This window comes from Somniosus microcephalus, chromosome 1 (genome assembly GCF_052327205.1).
Source record: "Somniosus microcephalus isolate GS21.2 chromosome 1, FLI_Smic_1.0, whole genome shotgun sequence".
NCBI lineage: Eukaryota > Metazoa > Chordata > Chondrichthyes > Squaliformes > Somniosidae > Somniosus > Somniosus microcephalus.
Window position 1 is genome coordinate 6,390,572 of NC_140987.1, and position 18,108 is coordinate 6,408,679.

The following is an 18,108-nucleotide window of genomic DNA, read 5'->3' on the forward strand; positions in this document are numbered from 1 at the left end:
ATTCCTGAACCCTCCTCTGTTCACCTCACTGTAACTGAAAACATCACCAACCTGCAAAACTATGTCGCACATTTCAGCTATGAAATACCCCCTCTACCCGAACATCTTACCGCCCTACTAAAAGCAGTTGTTATATCACAAAAACATTTCTACAAACTAGAACAGAAGACAGTCGAGATAGGGGCCAAGATCTTGGATACCGTAGTTCCACCCTGGTGGGATATTTTTGAAAATATAGAGGTCCCTTCTTGGATCAGATTGGCTTCCCACATTTTAGTAGTCTGCCAGCTCGGTATAGTTTTCTACTTACTATGCTCTGATCCCAACATGAGAGAGCATGGGACAAGCATCAAAATAAAGTCTACGACCAAGTATGAGTCGAGCCTTAATCGTTATTAAAAATAAAGATTTGTGACCGTGTATTTTTCTTTTTCTATGTATGTACCATGTATTATATTTTGTTTCTCCAAGTGGTGCACGGGTGTTAGACCACCTCCGTGCTTGGATGTGAATGCAACCGAATTTTTATGTAGCTGAACACTACACCGAGAAACATAGAAGATAGGAGCAGGAGTAGGCCATTCGGCCTCTCGAGCCTGCTCCGCCGTTCAATGAGATCATGGCTGATCATCCAAATTCAGTATCCTGTCCCTGCCTTCTCCCCATATCCCTTGATCCCTTTAGCCTCAAGAAATATATCTAACTCCTTCTTGAATATATTTAATGAATTGGCCTCCACTGCCTTCTGTGATAGAGAATTCCACAGGTTCACCACTCTCTGGGTGAAGAAATTCCTCCTCATCTCTGTCCTAAATTGTAGTGTCCGTGTGTAGATAAAGACACTGAAGACAGGAGTTGGTTCATAGGTATTTACTAAGCAAGTCTGGGGGGGGTTTCTAAAGGATATACACAATACACAGGCTTATATAGCCCAAGTGGCAATTACCGGCATTACGCACACCTGGGGCTCTTAAAGGCACATACACCATAATTGCTCTTAAAGGCACATACACCACAATTCCTCCCCTTCTAGCTAACTAGTACATCATATTTTAAGTAATTATTAATTACATGTTATATGCAAAATAATATACATTGCTGTATTAATTAATTATAAGTTAGTCTCTCAGGAGGCTTCCTGACTCGGTCCGGATAACGCCTCGGGGGTGTAGTAGTTTCTGGTGGTGTAGTAGGTTCTTCTGGCAAGGCTGATTCGGCTTGAAGGCCAGTGTCGGGTTCATCGGGCTCCAGTATCACCGGATCGGAGGTAGATATGGGTATCTCTACTTCATCGTTAGATGTATAGAGTGGTGGTGTAGGTTGTCCCTTTTCGGATGACTTGATGATTTGGTCAGCATGGCGCCTTATTATGCTGTCTCCGATGTCCACGGTATACATCAGTGGTCCTAATCGTGTGCAGGTAGTTCCAGGCTGCCATTTCTCGGTACGGTAGTCCCGGGCCAAAACCGTTTGGCCTATCTGGAAGGCCCTAGTTGGCCTTTTATTCATGCCCTGAAACTGCCGGTTCTCCACGTCCCTTCGGATGTTGGGCTTGACCAAATCCAGCCGGCATCTTAGGTTTCTATTGTAGAACATCATGGCGGGAGTTTGGTTAGTAACCATATGCGTTGCATTCCTATATGCAAATAAGAAGTTATCCACCTTGTGCTGAAGTTTTATGTCTTCATTACCCATGGCCTTGATGGCCTTCTTGAAGGTCTGGACAAACCTTTCAGCCAATCCATTGGTGGCGGGATGGTATGGGGCAGACGTGTAGTGCTTTACCCCATTGCTCTTTAAGAACTTTCTGAATTCTTCGGACACAAATTGCGGTCCATTATCAGAACATATCTGCTCCGGCAGCCCATTCCTGGCAAATATGGTCCTTAATACTGTGATGGTTTTTTCCGTGGTGGTGGAGGACATCTTTATTACCTCCGGCCACTTGGAGTGTGCATCAACTGCGATTAAGAACATTGAGTCCATAAATGGACCAGCAAAGTCGATGTGCACCCTTTGCCAGGGAGATGAGGGCCACTCCCATGGATGTAGAGGGGCCTGTGGCGGAGCATTTTGGACCTTCTGGCATCCTAGGCAGCTCTTGGTCATGTCTTCGATGTCTCCATCGATACCTGGCCACCATACAAACGCCCTAGCTAGGTTCTTCATTTTCACTCCACCCAGATGCCCCTCGTGAAGCTCCTTTAGCACTTTATCCTGGAGTCTGGGTGGAATCACCACTCTGGATCCACACATCAAGGTTCCTCGGCACACTGACAGCTGTTCTCTTCTTTGCGAGAATGCTGGCAACAGTGGTTCGCCATGTGCTGGCCATCCCTTCACTGTTAAATCGTAGACCCGTGAGAGAGTAGGGTCATTTCTTGTCTCCCTTTCAATGGCAGAATTTGTCACCGGTAGACATTCCACTATGGTAGAGTGGAATATCTCTACTGGGTCTACTGTAGGTGCCTCTTCTATCGTTGGCAACGGTAGGCGTGATAAACCGTCAGCATTCCCATGCTGTTTTGACCCTTTATATTCAATGTTGTATTGGTGTGCCCCTAGAAAAAGGGACCACCTCTGTAGTCTTTGCGCCGTCATAATGGGGACACCTTTTTTAGGGTTGAATATGGAGATGAGGGGTTGATGGTCAGTCAGCAAGGTAAATTTTTGTCCGTGTAGGTAATGGTTGAATTTCTTCACTCCCCATACCAGGCTGAGTGCTTCCCTGTCTATCTGGGCATAGTTACGCTCAACTGAGTTCAATGAGCGTGACGCAAAAGCTATCGGCCGTTCCGAGCCATCAGGGAATCTATGGGACAATACCGCTCCTATGCCGTAAGGGGATGCATCGCATGCCAGTCTGATTGGTAGTGATGGGTTGTAATGAGCCAAAATTTTCTCGGATGTGATTAAGTCTTTACATTTATGGAAGGCACGTTTACAGTCTTCGTTCCATTTCCAAATCACTCCTGTCTGTAGAAGATCATTAAGAGGGTGTAGAATAGTTGATAAGTTCGGTAAAAATTTATGATAGTAATTTATTAATCCCAGGAATGACCTTAATTGTGAAACATTTTCAGGTGCTGGGGCTTTTATAACTGCTTCAATTTTTTCAGGTGACTTATGCAACCCTTCCTTATTAATTATGTGGCCACAATATGATATCTGATTTTGGAAAAATTCGCACTTGGGGCGATTTGCTTGTAGGCCCCGTTCTTTCAGCCTAGTGAGCACCTGCTCCAAATTGGCAAGGTGCTCATTGTCGTTTTCTCCTGTTATAAGGATGTCGTCTAGGTAGCATTGAGTCCCCGGAATCCCTTGCAGGACTTGCTCCATAGCTCTTTGCCAGATAGCTGGAGCTGATGCTATTCCAAAAACCAGTCGATTGTACTGGTACAGGCCTTTGTGTGTGTTTATTGTGAGATACTTTTTAGAGGTCTCCTCAACCTCCATCTGTAGATATGCCTGTGCCAAGTCAATTTTTGTGAAACGTTTCCCTCCGGATAGTGAGGCGAAAATATCTTCTATCCTCGGAAGAGGATACTGTACTGTGTGAAGGACCGGGTTTACAGTCACCTTAAAGTCCCCACAGATGCGAATTTTTTCTGTTCCTCAGAGTTATTTTTCAATATTTTTTTCATGACTGGAACGATGGGTGTTGCCCATTCGCTCCAATCTATTTTGGATAATACGCCTGCCTTTTCCAAATTCTTCAGCTCTGCCTTGACTGCCGGATGTATTGCGTATGGCACCGGTCTTGCCTTAAAAAATTTTGGAATTGCTGTATCTTCCACTTTTATTGAGGTGGTGATGCCTTTCAAGGTTCCTAGTTTCTCTTGAAACACTTCTTTGGCGTTGGCCAAGATGTCTTTTAATCGTTCAGGTATGATGTCATCATTGTTTTTTTCCTTACTGGTCACCGTCAGTGCCTGAATGGAGTGCCAGTCTAAACGTATCTTCCTTATCCATTCACGTCCCAACAACGGTGGACCACCATCTTGTAGAATGTATAAATACAACTTTTGTATTTCTTTGCCGTTGTATACCATAGGCACCCTTATTTTTCCTTTGGGGTAGACTTTCTGCCCCGTATATGTTTTTAAGATAATGGATGTGTCTTTTAGAGGTATATGCGAAAATAGCCTCTCGTAATCTCGTCGATTTATTACGGTTAGAGCTGATCCTGTATCTAGCTCCATTTTAACTGGGGACCCTGCTATTGTGAGGGTAACCCAAATGGTTTGGTAATCCTCTTTGGCAAGTACATTATGTAATTTGAGACAGCTTAGTCTCTTGTTTCCGGAGTCGCTATCGCTATTCTGGTCTTCGGAGCTATTGTCCGTCATCATTTGTACCTTCCTGTACTTTCCTTTATTGATTTTTTGTTTTCTGTCAGTGGATTTATTTTGTCCAGTTTGGCATACCCGTGCAATGTGTCCAATCTTACCACATTGCCTGCATGCTTTGCCCTTGAACCAGCAGTCCCTCTGGTTATGGGTGGATCTGCCGCAGCGATAACATCTTCCGAACTCCTGTGTCATTTTATGGGTGCCGAAGTCCTGTGTCTCTTGTTGTATCTCTGCAGCTCCTTTTGCTGCTGCTTCGTATGATACAGCCATACTGAAAGCTTTGTCCAATGTTAAATCTTTTTCAGAAAGCAGTCTTTTTTGTGTTCCTTCACTTAAGAGACCGCAAACAAATTTGTCTCGAAGATAATCCGATAGTCCTGCTCCGAATTGGCAGTGCTTTGATAGCTTTCTTAATTCGGTTAGGTAATCAGCGTTACTTGCATTCTTGTGTTGATGTCTCTTGAAGAACTTGAATCGTTCCGCTATCAGCAGCGGTGTTGGGTTTAAATGCTCCTGCAGGGTATCAACAATTTCTTTAAAAGTCTTGTCCTTTGGTTTGGCTGGAGTGATTACATTTCGTAACAGCCCGTATGTCTTCGCGCCCATTAAGTTCAGAAGTACTGAAGCTTTTTTTTCATCTGTTATTCCATTTGCAGTGCAATAAACCGCTACTCTTTCCACGTATGTGGTCCAATCTTCTATTTCGCCATCAAAAGCCTCAATATTACCAGATTTAGGCATTTCAGAAAAGATATGGCGCTTCCCGCGCTTTTCTTTTTTTTTTCTCTCTGTAGCAACAATATGGCGCTTCCCGCGCTTTCCCGCCGCTGCTACCGATAACAACGCTGTTTTACTGTGGTTTCCGTTTATTCACTGTTGGAGACTCGTTCCCGACGGAGGTCTAAATGCTGACCTGCTTGCCGCGCCGGCCGTCTCTCGAGTGCACCCTCCCAGTCCGTTATTGCTTGCCTCCGATTTCGCTGCCTGTCTCAGCTGTAGAGCCCGCCGCTGGAGCTCCAGCCTGACGCCCAGGAAGGATTAGCGCAGTACCTGTCACCAGCTTGGCCAGCTGGTGAAACCACAGTTTCTCTTACTTCCTTGAGTCTTCTGGACGCTGGAGGAATCGATGTCCTTGAGGTGCTGCCGAATTGCAGGTAAGTCCGTTTCCACTTCGTCGCCACTGTAGTGTCCGTGTGTAGATAAAGACACTGAAGACAGGAGTTGGTTCATAGGTATTTACTAAGCAAGTCTGGGGGGGGTTTCTAAAGGATATACACAATACACAGGCTTATATAGCCCAAGTGGCAATTACCGGCATTACGCACACCTGGGGCTCTTAAAGGCACATACACCATAATTGCTCTTAAAGGCACATACACCACATAAATGGTTTACCCCTTATCCTTAGACTGTGACCCCTGGTTCTGGACTCCCCGTCCATCGGGAACATCCTTCCTGCTTCTAGTCTGTCTAGTCCTGTTAGAATTTTATAAGCTTCAATGAGATCCCCTCTCAATCTTCTAAACTCCAGTGAGTATAAGCCCAATCGACCCAATCTCTCCTCATACGTCATTCCTGCCATCCCAGGTATCAGCCTGGTGAATCTTTGCTGCACTCCCTCCATGGCAAGAACATCCTTCCTCAGATAAGGTGACCAAAACTGCACACAATACTCAAGGTGTGGTCTCACCAAGGCCCTGTACAACTGTACATCCTTGTTCCTGTACTCCAACCCTCTCGCTACGAAGGCCAACATACCATTTGCCTTCTTAACCGCCTGCTGCAACTGCATGCTTACCTTCAGCGACTGGTGCACAAGAACACCCAGGTCTCGTTGCACTTCCCCTTCTCCCAATCTATTGCCGTTCAGATAATAATCTGCCTTTCTGTTTCTGCCACCAAAGTGGATAACCTCACATTTATCCACATTATACTGCATCTGCCATGCTTCTGCCCAATCACCCAACCTGTCCAAATCATACTGGAGTTTCTCGGCATCCTCCTCACAGCACACATGCCCACCCAGCTTTGTGTCGTCTGCTGACTTGGAGATATTACATCTGATTCCGTCATCTAGATCATTTATATATATTGTGAATAGCTGGGGTCCTAGGACCGATCCCTGCGGTACCCCACTAGTCACTTCCTGCCACTCGGAAAAAGGCCCGTTTATTCCAACTCTTTGCTTCCTGTCTGCCAACCAGTTCAAAGATGTGCAGGTTAGGTTGATTGGCCATGATAAAAATTGGCCCTTAGTGTTAGGGGGGATTAAATATGTGGGGTTACGGGGATAGGGCTTGGGTGGGATGGCTGTCGGTGTAGGGACCGGGTGCTAGGGTTTGGATGATCAGCCATGATCTCGTTGAATGGCGGAGCAGGCTCGAAGGGCCGAATGGCCTTCTCCTGCTCCTAGTTTCTATGTTTCTATGTTTCTCTATCCAAGTCAGTACCTTACCCCCAATCACATGTGCCTTAACTTTACACGCTAATCTCTTATGCGGGACCTTATCGAAAGCCTTCTGAAATTCCAAATACAACACATCCACTGGTTCTCCCTTATCTGTTCTAACAGTTACATCCTCAAAAAATTCCAGTAGATTAGTCAAGCATGATTTACCTTTTGTAAATCGATGTTGACTTTGTCCGATCCGGACACTGTTTTCCAAGTGCTCTGCTATTGCATCTTTTATAATGGACTCTAGCATTTTCCCCACTACCGATGTCAGGCTTACCGGTCTATAATTCCCCGTTTTCTCTCTACCACCTTTTTTGAATAAGGGTTACATTAGCTACTCTCCAATCCATGGGAACTGTTCCAGAGTCTATCGAATTGTGGAAGATGACCAGCCATGCATCTACTATTTCTAGGGCCACTTCCTTAAGTACCCTAGGATGTAGATTATCAGGCCCTGGGGATTTATCGGCCTTCAACCCCGTCAATTTCCCAAACAACATTTCCCTACAAGAACTGATTTCTTTCAGTTCCTCCCTCTCATTAGACCCTATGTTCCCCGACATCTCTGGGAGGTTATTTGTGTCCTCCTTTGTGAAGACAGAACCAAAATATCTATTTAATTGGTCAGCCATTTCTTTGTTCCCCATTACAATTTCCCCTGATTCTGACTGCAAGGGACCTACGCTTGACTTCACCAATCTTTTTCTCTTCACATATCTATAAAAGCTTTTACAGTCAGTTTTTATGATCCCTGAAAGCTTACTCTCATACTCTATTTTCCCCCTCTTAATTAATCCCTTTGTCCTCCTTTGTTGAATCTTAAATTGCTCCCAATCATCAGGTTTACTGCTTTTTCTGGACAATTTATATGTCCTCTCCTTGGATCTTATGCTATCCCTAATTTCCCTCATTAGCCACGGATGAGTCACTTTTTTGTTTTATTTTTAGGCCAAACAGGGATGAATAAATTCTCTAGTTCATCCATGCGATCCTTGAATGTTTGCCATTGCCTATCCACCGTCAACCCTTTGAGTAACATTCCCCAATCAAGCCTACCCAACTTGCGCCTCATACCATCGTAGTTGCCTTTATTTAAATTCAGGACCCTAGTCTCTGAGTCAACTACTTCACTCTCCATCTTAATGAAGAATTCTATCATATTATGATCCCTCCGACCCAAGGGGCCTCGCACAACAAGATTGCTAATTAATCCTTTCTCATTACATAATACCCAGTCTAAGATGGCCTGATCTCTAGTTGGTTCCTCGACATATTGGTCCAGGAAACCATCCCGTACACACTCCAGGTATTCCTCCTCCACAGAATTGTTACTAATTTGGTTAGCCCAATCTATATGTAGATTAAAGTCACCCATGATAACTGCTGTGCCCTTATTGCACGCATCTCTAATTTCCCATTTAATGCCATCCCCAACCTCTGCATTACTGTTTGGGGGTCTATATATCACTCCCACTAACGTTTTCTGGCCCTTGGTATTTCTCAGTTCTACCCATACAGATTCCACATCATCAGAGCTAATATGCTTCCTTTCAATTGTGTTAATCCCCTCTTTAATCAGCAATGCTACACCACCTCCTTTTCCTTTTTGCCTATCTTTCCTGAATTTTGAATACCCCTGGCATTTGAGTTCCCAGCCTTGGTCACCCTGGAGCCATGTTTCCGTAATCCCAATCATACCATATCCAATTACCTCTATTTGCACAGCTAATTAATCCACCTTATTACGAATGCTCCTCGCATTAAGACACAAGGCCTTAGACACATAGAAACATAGAAGATAGGAGCAGGAGTAGGCTATTCAGCCCCTCGAGCCTGCTCCGTAATTCAATGCGATCATGGCTGATCATCCAAGTTCAGTACCCGGTACCTGCTTTCTCCCCATACCCCTTGATCCCTTTAGTCTGAAGAAATATATCCAACTCCTTCTTGAATATATTTAATGAATTGGCCTCTACTGCCTTCTGTGGTAGAGAATTCCACAGGTTCACCACTCTCTGGGTGAAGAAATTCCTCCTCATTTCTGTACTAAAAGGCCTACTCCTTATCCTTAGACTGTGACCCCGATTCTGGATTCCCCGACCATCGGGAACATCCGCCCTGCATCTAGTCTGCCCAGTCTTGCCAGAATTTTATAAGTTTCAATGAGATCACCTCTCATTCTTCTAAACTCCAGCGAGTACAAGCCCAATCGACCCAATCTCTCCTGATACCTCATACGTCATTCCTGCCATCCCAGGTATCAGCCTGGTGAATCTTCGCTGAACTCCTTCCATGGCAAGAATATCCTTCCTCAGATAAGGCGACCAAAACTGCACACAGTACTCAAGATGTGGTTTCACCAAGGCCTTGTACAACTGTAGTAAGACATCCTTGTTCCTGTACTCAAACCCTCTCGCTATGAAAGCCAACATACCATTTGCCTTCTTAACCGCCTGCTGCACCTGCATGCTTACCTTCAGCGACTGTTGCACAAGGACACCCAGGTCTCGTTGCACTTCCCCTTCTCCCAATCTATTGCCATTCAGATAATAATTTGCCTTCCTGTTTTTGACACCAAAGTGGATAACCTCACATTTATCCACGTTTTATTGCATCTGCCATGCTTCTGCCCAATCACCCAACCTGTCCAAATCATCCTGTAGTTTCTTGGCATCCTCCTCACAGCACACACGCCCACCCAGCTTTGTGTCATCTGCAAATTTGGAGATATTACATCTAGTTCCCTTGTCAAGATCATTAATATATATTGTGAACAGCTGGGGTCCAAGGACCGATCCCTGCGGTACCCCACTAGTCACTGCCTGCCACTCGGAAAAGACCCTTTTATTCCAACACTTTGCTTTCTATCTGCCAACCAGTTCTCTATCCAAATCAATACCTTGCCCCCAATCCCATGTGCCTTAACTTGACACGCTAATCTCTTATGTGGGACCTTATCGAAAGCCTACTGAAAGTTCAAATGCACCACATCCACTGGTTCTCCTTTATCTATTTTACTAGTTACATCCTCAAAAGATTCCAGTAGATTAGTCAAGCACGATTTACCTTTCGTAAATCCATGTTGACTTTGTCCGATCCTGTCACTGTTTTCCAAGTGATCTGCTATTACATCTTTTATAATGGACTCTAGCATTTTCCCCATTACCGATGTCAGGCTTACCGGTCTATAATTCCCCGCTTTTTCTCGACCACCTTTTTTGAATAGTGGGGTAACATTAGCTACCCTCCAATCCATGGGTACTGTTCCAGATTCCATCGAATGTTGGAAGATGACCAGCATTGCATCTACTATTTCTAGGGCAACTCCCTTAAGTACCCTAGGATGTAGATTATCAGGCCCTGGGGATTTATCGGCCTTCAATCCCATCAATTTCTACAACACTATTTCCCTACAAATACTGATTTCTTTCAGTTCCTCCCTTTCATCAGACCCTATGTTCCCCGACATTTCTGGGAGGTTATTTGTGTCCTCCTTTGTGAAGACAGAACCAAAATATGTATTTAATTGGTCTGCCATTTCTTTGTTCCCCATTATAAATTCCCCCGACTCTGACTGCAAGGGATCTACGCTTGACTTCACCAATCTTTTTCTCTTCACATAGCTATAAAAGCTTTTACAGTCAGTTTTTATGTTCCTTGCAAGCTTACTCTCATATTCTATTTTCCCTTTCTTAATTAATCCCTTTGTCCTCCTTTGTTGAATCCTAAACTGCTCCCAATCCTCTGGATTACTGCTTTTTCTGGCCAATTTATATGACCTCTCCTTTGATCTTATGCTATCCCTAATTTCCCTCATTAGCCACGGTTGAGTCACCTTTTTTGTTTTATTTTTATGCCAAACTGGGATGAACAAATTCTGTAGTTCATCCATGCGGTCTTTGAATGTTTGCCATTGCCTATCCACCGTCAACCCTTTGAGTGACATTCCCCAATCAATCCTACCCAACTCGCTCCTCAGACCATCGTAGTTTCCTTTCTTTAAATTCAGGACCCTAGTCTCTGAGTCAACTAATTCATTCTCCATCTTAATGAAGAATTTGATCATATTATGATCACTCCGACCCAAGGGGTCTTGTACAACAAGATTGCTAATTAATCCTTTGTTGTTACATAATACCCAGTCTAAGATCGCCTGATCTCTGGTTGGTTCCTCGACATATTGGTCCAGGAAACCATCCCGTAAACACTCCAGGAATTCCTCCTCCACAGTATTGTTACTAATTTGGTTACCCAATCTATATGTAGATTAAAGTCACCCATGATGACTGCTGTGCCCTTTTTGCACGCTTCTCTAATTTCCCTTTTAATGCCATCCCCAACCTCCGCATTACTGTTTGGAGGTCTATATACCACTCCCACTAACATTTTCTGCCCCTTGGTATTTCTCAGTTCTACCCATACAGATTCCACATCATCAGAGGTAATATCCTTCCTTACAATTGTGTTAATCCCTTCTTTAACCAGTAATGCTACCCCACCTCCCTATCCTTTTTGCCTATCTTTCCTGAATATTGAATACCCCTGGATGTTCAGTTCCCAGCCTTCGCCACCCTGGAGCCATGTTTCCATAATCCCAATCAAATCATATTCATTTACCTCTATTCGCGCAGCTAATTCATCCACCTTATTACGAATGCTCCTTGCATTAAGACACAAAGCCTTCAGGCTTGTTTTTTTAACGCTCTTAGACCTAATAGAATTATCATTTAATGTGGCCATGTTTGATTTAAACCGCTGATTTCTCTGACTGCCACTTTTGCTTTTCTCCTTCCTATCTTTTGCTTTTATTCTCATTTCCCTTTCCTCTGTCCCCCTGCTCAGGTTCCCAACCCCCTGCCATTTCAGTTTAAACCCTCCCCCAGAGCACTAGCAAACACTCCCCCTAGGACATCAGTTCCGGCCCTGCCCAGGTGCAAACCGTCTGGTTTGAACTGGTCCCACCTCCCCAGAACCGGTTCCAACGTCCCAGGAATTTGAATTCCTCCCCCTGGCACCATTCCTCTAGCCACGTATTCATCTGAAATATTATTCTATTTCTACTCTGACTAGCACGTGGCACTGGTAGCAATCCTGAGATTACTACCTTTGAGGTCCTATTTTTTAATTTACCTCCTAACTCCCTATACTCAGCTTTTAGGACCTCATCCTGTTTTTTACCTATATCGTTGGTACCTATATGCACCACGACAACTGGCTGTTCACCCTCCCCTTCCAAAATGTTCTGCAGCCGCTCTGAGACATCCCTGATCCTTGCACCAGGGAGGCAACATACCATCCTGGAATCACGTTTGCGGCCGCAGAAATGCCTATCTATTCCCCTTACAATAGAATCCCCTATTACTATAGCTCTACCCTTCTTTTTCCTCCCGTCCTGTGCAGCAGAAACACCCATGGTGCCAGGAAGTTGGCTGCTGCTGCTTTCCCCCGGTAAGCCATCCTCCCCAACAATATCCAAAGCGGTATATCTGTCTGAGAGGGGGATGGCCACAGGCGACCACTGCACTACCTGCCTGCGCCTAAGACTCTGCCTGGCGGTCACCCATTCCCTTCCTGCCTGTGCAGTCTTTACCTGCGGTGTGACCAACTCCCTAAACGTGTTATCCACAACGTCCTCAGCATTGCGAATATCCTAAAGGGCAATATGTGTTTTTGGATTTTAGATAGGTAAAATACAGGGGAAGCTTGGCTCTCAGGGATCAGAAATTTTGCTCACCCAGCATGATACTCTAACGAGTGGAGTATCACAGAGGGGGACGGTAGGATTCTCAAAATTTACAGATCCCCCATTACGAAAGAAAAACCATATTAAAGTGATTCTGGACCCTTGCTAAAAACTTCAGGAGTGATAAAAGGGCATGTTGGTCCTAACACAGAGATTCAAGATCAAAAATCCAAATTGGCATTTTAAAAGGACATGTTCAGGCATGTTTTGAGAAAAAGGCTGCAACAAAGAATTTGGGATCTACCTATGCAGTAGCCAGTTTGAGTATTCGAGGTAATCAAACAGTCTGGGGGAAACTGTAAACATCACTCAGCCCCCATCAAGTGATTTACATACTGACAATAAGACCCACGAAAGAACAACCTCACAGAACCCATCAAAAATCATGCAGAAACCAAATCGTTTAGCCAACCTACAAAGAATCTCAGGCCCCACAGGAAACTCAAAGCTTGAGGACAATTCAATACAATTAGATAAGAGCTCAACAGCCCAGTGAAAACCATCCCGAAACTACTTCTCACATTTTTAACTACTTCAACAACTCAGGAAGCCATCTCGAAACCGCTTAAACAATTTACACAACTTAATATTAACGAGCCTGCCAAAATCTAACAACAGACTTGAACAGATTTGGCGTGCAGATTAGCAGGCCTCGTTTTGTATAATTGGGGACCTGTTCCAACAGTTAAACAGTACAGCACAGTTCAGTAAGTTCAAGTTCAGCAAGGCGGAGCGCAGTTCAGTACAGGAACTTCACACAGGAAACAGCAACAGTTCCAAGTTCAAGGAGAGCCATCGCCGAGCAACATCGAGGTCGAGGAGCTAACATCTCAAAGCAGTTCTCTCTCAAAGAGGTAACACACCAACAGACACCTCGCGGCACCAATGGCCCCACGAAACAAGCAACCGAATATTACCCACGGCCAACCGGGTAATATTGGGCCGCCGCGACCAAAGAAAAACCAACTTGGAAGAAACCGAAGATTCCGCAAGTTTTTCCACTCTACAATCAATCCTGACTTACCCCTGGGTAAGGTTTTAACCAAAAGACTCTAGGCCCTATTTCTAGCCAAAGAAAATTGGGTACTCACCTGATAGATCCAATACGCACCCTACCGCTTCAGCAGACTCGCGAAGACTGACCAGCTATGCAGGTGAAGTCTTCTACCACGTCCGGGGTACGGCAGACCCCAACCGACATATCTAGTGAACCCCAAAATCGCGAACCAGCTCAACTGTCAAGGAGTCGTTTTGGCGAGCAATATCCCTGGTCCTTCAAAGCATAACTTAGCTAGTAAGGTGGGGTTGGGAGGGTAGAGAGATTTGTCGACTTAATTTTTCCCTCGTGTATGTCGAAGTGTTTCCCCATTTTATTAGAGTGTTGTTATAGTGTTGTATTTCTTTCTCAAATAAAAATCAAAGTTCTTGCACCAAAACCAGTTTGTCTGCTGCACTTTTATCACAACCCCCAAATAAGTCCAAGGTCTAGAACCAAGGGAGTGGGAGCGATTCGAACTGCTCATAAGTCAGAGGTGAAGCTGACCCCACACACCACCCCCTACAATTAGATGGGCTCACTTGGACACACGTTCATTAGATGGGCTCACTTGGACACACGTTCATTAGATGGGCTCACTTGGACACACGTTCATTGGATGGGCTCACTTGGACACACGTTCATTAGATGGGCTCACTTGGACACACGTTCATTAGATGGGCTCACTTGGACACACGTTCATTAGATGGGCTCACTTGGACACACGTTCATTAGATGGGCTCACTTGGACACACGTTCATTAGATGGGCTCACTTGGACACACGTTCATTAGATGGGCTCACTTGGACACACGTTCATTAGATGGGCTCACTTGGACACACGTTCATTAGATGGGCTCACTTGGACACACGTTCATTAGATGGGCTCACTTGGACACACGTTCATTAGATGGGCTCACTTGGACACACACTCATTAGATGGGCTCATTTGGACACACGTTCATTAGATGGGCTCACTTGGGCACACGTTCATTGGATGGGCTCACTTGGACACAGTTCATTAGATGGGCTCACTTGGGCACACGTTCATTAGATGGGCTCACTTGGACACACGTTCATTAGATGGGCTCACTTGGACACACGTTCATTAGATGGGCTCACTTGGACACACATTCATTAGATGGGCTCACTTGGACGCACGTTCATTAGGTGGGCTCACTTTGACACACGTTCATTAGATGGCTACCTACACAGGTCAAGAAGGTCCTAGATTCCATATCTGAAATGCTAATTCCAGTCACAGTGCCAGTAGGCATGCTACGATTGGCCGATCGGCCTTGGGCGATGGATGGGGAGAATCAGCCAGGTGGCTGTTGTTGCAAACCACACATTTCAGCAAGAAACTGATTGGGCTCAGCTGTGATTTCTTCACATTGTTAATGGTTCTGTCGGCACTTACTCTTCGTGCATGAAGAATGACCATTGGGTGAGGTGCTCGAGGGCCGCTGGGACTTGTGCACCAGTAAGAGTCAGCAGTTCAATAAGAGGAAGGGAGGAAAGAACTACAGACAATGGCATTACTAAAAACATCCCAGTAGGCAAAGAAACATAGAAACATAGAAGATAGGAGCAGGAGTAGGCCATTTGGCCCCTCGAGCCTGCTCCGCCATTCAATGAGATCATGGCTGATCATCCAAATTCAGTAGCCGGTCCCTGCTTTCTCCCCATACCCCTTGATCCCTTTAGCCTTAAGAAATATATCCAACTCTTTCTTGAATATATTTAATGAATTGGCTTCTACTGCCTTCTGTGGTAGAGAATTCCACAGGTTCACCACTCTCTGGGTGAAGAAATTCCTCCTCATCTCAGTCCTAAATGGCTTACCCCTTATCCTTAGACTGTGACCCCTGGTTCTGGACTCCCCGGCCATCAGAAACATCCTTCCTGCATCTAGTCTGTCCAGTCCTGTCAGAATTTTATAAGTTTCAATGAGATCCCCTCTCATTCTTCTAAACTCCAGCGAGTATAAGCCCAATCGACCCAATCTCTCCTCATACGTCATTCCTGCCATCCCAGGTATCAGTCTGGTGAATCTTCGCTGCACTCCCTCCATGGCAAGAACATCCTTCCTCAGATAAGACGACCAAAACTACACACAATACTCAAGATATGGTCTCACCAAGGCCCTGTACAACTGCAGCAAGACATCCTTGTTCCTGTACTCGAATCCTCTCGCTACGAAGGCCAACATACCATTTGCCTTCTTAACCTCCTGCTGCACCTGCATGCTTACCTTCAGCAACTGGTGCACAAGAACACCCAGGTCTCGTTGCACTTTCCCTTCTCCCAATCTATTGCCGTTCAGATAATAACCTGCCTTCCTGTTTTTGCCACCAATGTGGATAACCTCACATTTATCCACATTAAACTGCATCTGCCATGCATCTGCCCAATCACCCAACCTGCCCAAATCATACTCGAGATTCTCGGCATCCTCCTCACAGCACACACGCCCACCCAGCTTTGTGTCATCTGCAAACTTAGAGATATTACATCTAGTTCCCTCGTCTAGATCATTAATACATATTGTGAACAGCTGGAGTCCAAGGGCCGATCCCTGTGGTACCCCACTAGTCACTGCCTGCCACTCGGAGAAACACCCGTTTATTCCAACTCTTTGCTTCCTGTCTGCCATTCAGTTCTCTGTCCAATCAGTACCTTACCTCCAATCCTATGTGTTTTAACTTTACATGCTAATCTCTTATGCAGGACCTTATCAAAAGCCTTCTTAAAGTCCAAATACACCACATCCACTGGTTCTCCCTTATCTATTTTACCAGTTACATCCTCAAAAAATTCCAGTAGATTAGTCAAGCACAATTTACCTTTTGTAAATCCATGTTGACTTTGTCCGATCCTGTCACTGTTTTCCAAGTGCTCTGCTATTACATCTTTTATAATGGACTCTAGCATTTTCCCCACTGCCGATGTCAGGCTTACCGGTCTATAATTCCCTGTTTTCTCTCTAACCACCTTTTTTGAATGGTGAGGTTACATTAGCTACCCTCCAATCCATGGGAACTGTTCCAGAGTCTATAGAATTTTGGAAGATGACCAGCAATGCATCTATTATTTCTAGCAAAGAATCAGTGCTCAATTCTTGAACACATAACTCTCCTAAACATAATTCTTAAGACACATAAATATAGATTTTTTTGTCAATGAGAGCTTTGAAAAATATCTATTACCAAGCACTTTGATTACCTGCTGCATGAGGTTGTTGTGCAAGGATAGAGAGATTCAGGATCAGTAGAACAATCATAGGCATTCCAGAATAAAATCTCAACCTAGTTAAGTGAGGGATGATTTGGTAAGACCCCATCCTAGTCCTCCCTCGTCTAAAGCTTCCGCCTCGTCTGTCCCAGCCTTTATGTGAACCTTATATCCATGTGACTCAGCAGATCGATGGGGCGTGTTTTACACATCGAAAAGTAAATATCTAACTTGAGGCAATGCATATCATTACAGACCTTTTTTAAGTAAATTGCAGATTTCACATTAACATAAATTCCTTGTACATGTGTGTTTTTGTTTAGATTTAAATTGAACTGCTTCAAGTAATGTAGTATTGGGCCATACGGAGCGAGAGGTTCAATTTCCATCCAATGTCCTCAGCTGTTTGACCTCTGTCAGAGCAGCAGTTGAGGTAATAGTTAAAGCAGCGAGAGCCCAGGAGAGCGCGAGAACTCGGCGGTACTTAAAGCAGCGGGAGCCCAGGAGAGCGCAAGACCTCGGCGGTACTTAAAGCAGCGAGAGCCCAGGAGACCGCAAGACCGTGGGGTAATTAAAGGAGCGAGAGCCCAGGAGAGCGGGAGCCCAGGAGAGCGGGAGCCCAGGAGAGCGAGAGCCCAGGAGAGCGAGAGCCCAGGAGAGCGGGAGCCCAGGAGAGCCAGAGCCCAGGAGAGTGGGAGCCCAGGAGAGGGGCAGCCCAGGAGAGGGGCAGCCCAGGAGAGGGAGAGCCCAGGAGAGTGGGAGCCCAGGAGAGGGGGAGCCCAGGAGAGTGGGAGCCCAGGAGAGGGGGAGCCCAGGAGAGGGGCAGCCCAGGAGAGCGGGAGCCCAGGAGAGGGAGAGCCCAGGAGAGCGGGAGCACAGGAGAGTGGGAGCCCAGGAGAGGGGCAGCCCAGGAGAGCGAGAGCCCAGGAGAGCGAGAGCCCAGGAGAGTGGGAGCCCAGGAGAGGGGCAGCCCAGGAGAGCGGGAGACCAGGAGAGGGGCAGCCCAGGAGAGCGGGAGCCCAGGAGAGGGAGAGCCCAGGAGAGCGGGAGCCCAGGAGAGTGGGAGCCCAGGAGAGGGGCAGCCCAGGAGAGCGAGAGCCCAGGAGAGCAGGAGCCCAGGAGAGCGGGAGCCCAGGAGAGCGAGAGCCCAGGAGAGCGAGAGCCCAGGAGAGCGGGAGCCCAGGAGAGCGAGAGCCCAGGAGAGCGAGAGCCCAGGAGAGCGGGAGCCCAGGAGAGCGAGAGCCCAGGAGAGCGAGAGCCCAGGAGAGCGGGAGCCCAGGAGAGCGGGA